Source organism: Propithecus coquereli, unplaced genomic scaffold (assembly GCF_000956105.1).
Source record: "Propithecus coquereli isolate 6110/MARCELLA unplaced genomic scaffold, Pcoq_1.0 Scaffold179, whole genome shotgun sequence".
Taxonomy (NCBI): Eukaryota; Metazoa; Chordata; class Mammalia; order Primates; family Indriidae; genus Propithecus; species Propithecus coquereli.
Window position 1 is genome coordinate 1,843,575 of NW_012142634.1, and position 5,501 is coordinate 1,849,075.

Sequence of the window (5,501 nt, forward strand, 5' to 3'; positions counted from 1 at the left end):
GCGCCACTCTCCTGGTGCGCGAGTCCTGGGGACAGAGCTGCTTCTGCCATTGTGGGATGTTCTGTGAGCTGGTTCAGTTCTCTAAGGAATGTGACCCTCCAGGGACAGAGAATGCATTTCATTGTGTGCAGAGAGTGACCCACAGGAACGAGACTATCATTACTTTACATGAGTTCCAAGTTTTTTATTACATATATTTCTTCCTATATACTTCCTACCTATATACTTATGTCAAGAATACGTGTATTATACATTCTGTATACATATGCTACATGTAGTATACATTTTGCATGAATACACTAGGATATGCTAAATAGTGAATAATCAGTTGAACAAAGACAAAGATGATACATTCTAAGGGGTAGATACACACTCCAACCACAAACTGGCAGGACACTTAAAGAAAATAGTTTTCCAGTCCGATCTACCTGCCTCAAAGATGTGAATATACAGAAATTCTGGTACAGAAACTTGTATATATGTTTTGGGGGGCTGACAGGGTCCCACTCTTGATTCCTCACCCAGAGTTGGTTCAGCAGAACTTTGGCTCAACATTATTTCCAAAGTCACAGGAACAAGCTCCGCCCACCCCGAGTCAGGTCATAGGTTTGGTGGAGGATGAACAGCAAAGACCTACTCCTCTGTCCCAAGCATTCAAAGGAAGGTAAACTACTTCAAAGGGAGTGGGTGGGCGGGAGGGTACCCTGAAGTACTTGATCGTGGCGACGTTGGAGGAAGCTTCAAAAAATTCACTGAAGGCCTCACAAATCTTGCCAAGGGACTTAGACCCAGGAGGTCCATCTAGTACTTCCACATACTCAAGCTCATAACACATGTGGTGAGGAAGTCGGAAGCTGGGTGAGAGGAAAAGCATGCATGAGCTGTGGGAATTATCCCCTCTCCAGCATAAAACATTCCCCAAACCAATGATCCAAACTAAATTCCAACAGCTTTGCTGTGAGAAGTGAAAAAATCCAAAAATCCATCTTTGAAAAGGACAAAGGGACAATGTGGGGAAATGGTCAGAGCTGCCCATCCCTCTGACCCTGGGGAAATGGTGACACAGGAAATGCCCGACTCCCCCAGCCCAGGTCCTTCCTCCACCTCCTTCTCTCCTTGGTCCCTTCCTGGTCTCCTGGGCCACACTTCCTTCTCCAAGACCCTGGGGCACAGGCTGGGTAGATGAGCTGAGCCCCACCTTTTAGGCAGCTGTCTCTCAGGAGCCCTTCCTCACACAGAGCACCTGAATAACCTAGTGGGGGTCCCAGTCCCAGAAAAGTCTGGAGGGGACAGAGGCTTTTAGCCACACAGATTCCGTCATCTTTCTCATCTACCTCCTCGTCTGTCTTTGGCCTGGCCTAAACCTGGTGGAGATGCGGCTCCCAGGTCACATCGGGGAACACTGCCGTGGCACAGCCATGCAGGAGCTTATGCTGCATTGGAAATGCTTTCAGTGGCTTCATCACTTCATTTAGTCATTCATTCCTTCAGGAAAATTCTATGTAGTACAAAGACTCCCATTCTAGTTGACAGAAAACACAGGCAAAGATAATATTACCCTTTAAACTCTACCTAGAACTTTGTTCCAGGTATTGTTTGAGACACATGTGACAGATAATTATGTTCCTCTGCAAAGAGTCAGGAAGGGGGGTTCCTTGACATGGAAAAGGCTGCCCTAGAGCTAATTCCTGAAACACACCCTGAGGACCCCAAGCAGAGGGCAGATCATCAGAAGGGATTGAAGGATGCTTCCAGGCAGAGAGAAGCAGGGAGAAAAGGGCAGGAGCTGTTGAACTCTGGTGTGTCCAGAAAACTCAGTGTGTTAAGGCTCAGCCCAGGGGGGCCACGGGAGAGCAGTGGGGAGAAGGGAGCAGAGAGGAAGGGGCCAGATGGCACAGGATGGGAAGGGTGACACGGAGGGCAGCTTCATCCAGAGAACAGGACGACCCTGGGGGCCGTGAGCAGGGAGCAGGAATGGAATGGGACAGTGGTTTAGATGCCTGGGGTGGAGAGAGGAAGGTGAGCAGGAGGAGGCCAAGACGGGATCACTCCCAGAAACTACAGCAACACCAGCAAAAATCAACCTCTGCACTCACTTGAAGTATGGAAATGCTATCCAGACTCTTTCGCCAGGTTTCATCTCGATGATCCAGACACACTCAGTTTTTGGCCCAAGATAGTTCTTGAAGCTCCCTTCCTCATCTGTGATGTGGCCCCCACACTCTCCAGGCACTGCAGGAGAACAAAAGGGGTCCAGGCACTGCAGGCTCATGACTGGACTTCCTAACTTCCCTTCCTCAGGGATAAAATCCAACTTTGAACATCCTAGTCTGATGGCCCCCAAAACAAGGTGGCCTCTTTGGATGTAGTCTGCTCAGAGATTTCAGACTCTGAATCAGGGGGCATTAGGGAAAGTGAAGCCCGAAGCAGCGTCAGGTCCAGAAACACCATGTCCTTTGGACCAACAATTGTCCCAGTACATGTTCTTCCCATGGAGCCATTTGGAGTGTGACCCAAAAGCGCATCACCTCTGTGAGGACAGGGATGCAGTGATAACCGTCTCTGCATTTACCTTTCATATATTCAGCTGAACCGGTTGTGGCTGAAAAACATCAAAACAGAAAAACAAAATGAAAAGCTGAAGTCCCCAATGGGTCAAGGCAGGAGAATGGAATATGACCACACTCTGAAGATGAGTTTGAGTACGAGGGATGGAGCTGAGCAGGAAGAGCAGATGGCATCACTGTCCCCATGCCTGGGAGCCACACTGGGCCACCCTGAGGGAAGGGCGGGAGAAGGTCTGGCTCTCAGCACTCAAGCACCAGACCAGCTCACTCACTGCTTCCTCCTTCTTTCTCTGGTTCCACTCAACTAACGTTCAGTTTGCCCACTGTGATGCCACAGTCAGAAAACACATCTCCGACACTGGTGACCAGCTTGTTCTGATTTATTTTAGATTTTTCTGATTTTAGCACTAATGTCCCATGTCCCAGGAAACCACACCTTACTGGGAAAACCAAAAATGTCAACCAAGCTAAATCTGACCTGAACATTTCTTACTGTAACTTCTGTTATGAAACAAATGATCAATTTGATGGTTTTTTAAATGAATTCAATAAAATTGGAGGTGAGCAGAAATAAACCACTGTCATTTTTGGAAATTCCACTATTCCAGGGACCCAGGTTAAATACTTGATCCAAGAGAGATCTGTAACAACTCAATGTAAGTGACGGGGGCGAAGATCTCAGTTAATGGAGGTTTATTAAGCCAAAGTCTGATTATGTGTCTTTAAAAGGCACAAACTGGAGAAGCATCTGTGACCTGTGCTCCCGGAAGAGGGACTTGGGAACAGTATTTCAGGGCAGACACATAAGAAGGAGAGAGGAGGAGGAGGCTGGGCACTGAAGGAGGTGGTTGCATTCTTGTGAGGCTCTAATCAGAGCTGAGAAAATGTGTGATTTACATCCAGTAAGGTGTGTGTTTGAAGAGAAAAACGGACTAAAGGAAGACTCAGTTGTTCAGACGTTCTTGGGTAGGGGGAAGAATGATCGAACTTGGCCTGTCTCTCTTCTGCATCAGGAGGGATAAACTTGTAATCGACATTATTAGTGTGGAAAAAGCAGACTTTAGTTTTAGGAGCTAGACTTAGCCTCCTAAACTTAGCCCTGAAGTTACAATTTGCATGTCCTTGTTCATGGGAGTCCAGCAAAGAACTCTCCTATGAATGATCGGCAGGGCTGTCCTTGCAGATGCCTGAGGCCTTCTCCCTTTCCGTGGGGAACTGGCTCCTGCGCAGTGTCCGTAGCAGCTGTTCATTTGGCTGTGGGTGTTGCATGACTCAGCCTCCAGCACAGGTTCAGATCAGACGACCCTGGTTCCAGTCCCACTTGGCATTAGAACGGAAAGGCTTTGGACAAGTTATTCACTCCCCCTAAGCCTCACTCGCCCATCATTAAATGGGCATCCTGGTCGGGATAGCCTCATAGGTGTGGGAGGGGGAGCCTCACAGTCCCCTGGCTCCATGTCCAGATTAGGGTGGCCTGCCACACACCTGCCTGTCACCCTAACACTCTCACACCTTCCTGCATGTCCCACATTGGATGGTATCTTTTTACTTGGTGAATTAGTAGCCACAGGAATGCTCTAGAATCTACTCTGAAAATAAAGCTCAGCTGGGACTCGGGAGCACATCTCAGCCGTCCTCCCTGGGCCTGAGGCTCCCTGGCCTCTGTGGCAGAAGGGAGAGTCTCTCCCTACAGCCGGGGTCTCTATCTCGTCTGCCCTGGAAGATGTGAATCATGCTTTGCAGAAAGCAGACCTCGAGCGCAAACCCTTCACGTGCCCGTCTCAGTGAGTGCCATCTCTGGGCTGGACCCACATCTGCCACGAGGCCCTCTCCTCTGGATTCTCAGGTCCAGGCCTTGAGGCCCGGAGCACAAGCTGCCCCTGACCAAGCACTGAGGAAACAGCCTCCAGCATGGGGGGTACAGGGTCCCATCCGAGGGCGCCTCAGGGATACGTAATGACTTCCTCCCCGTAAGTCAGCGCCAGAGCAGTTTGCTGTTCCCCAAGTGCTCACAGGCCGTAGGAGGCTCATCCTTCTATGGCTGAAGGTCAAAGAGGCTGTGTGACTTGGCCAACCTCACGCAGCATTTACACGCATTTAATGCAATTCCCAGGGCGCAGCTCCCTGAGAGGACAGTGGCCCTCCCCTCTTCCAGCACATTCCCAGCCCTGTTGGGGTCTGTGTTTGTTGCTGCTCCTGCAGTGGCTACAGGTTCCAAGGACAACCCACTGGGCATGCGGAGCCCCCGCCCTGCTGTGGGCTCCCCCAGGGGCCCCGGTTACCCTTCAGATGCCCCCTCTGATGCATTCCAAGAAAGGACCCTGCCCCAGACCCTGCCATCGGTCACACCTCTGGGAACATCTCCAGAGCTCGACCCTGTCTGATTCACTTGGCCACTTCTGGGGGGCCCCCCTGTCCCCAGCAGCATCTCAGCGTACGTTGCTTAAGGCAGGAAGGAGACCCACAGAACACATGCCAAGATAGCGAATCAGGAACCAAGAAAATGTCCGATATCAGGATGGCATGACTTAGAGACAGGGACATTCCATGTTTGTCCCTTCCTCCCCCAGCACTGAGAGGCAGGGAGACAGTTTGTGTGGAGGAGAGGACCTCACAGCCTGGTAGGCGTGGGGCTTGTGTCTGTGCAACGGGCCAACTACAGAATCTCTGAGACTAGACAGGAAAGCAGCGAGAGCCCCAGGAGAAAGGGCCCAGCGGCCAGGCGTTACCTGTACTGAGCAGCAATGCCCAGGCGAAGGCTCTGGACGCCCCCATGCTGAGCAGGGGCTGGCACCAGCCTCAGCGGTGAGCTCAGCTCTGGGGGCCTGGGGCTATATAGAGACACTCGTGAAATCTGATCTCCTCCCTCCAGGTGGAGCCAAGGCTGGCCCAGCAGCAGGCTCTGAGGGTGCTGCCAGACCACCTGGGTGGCCT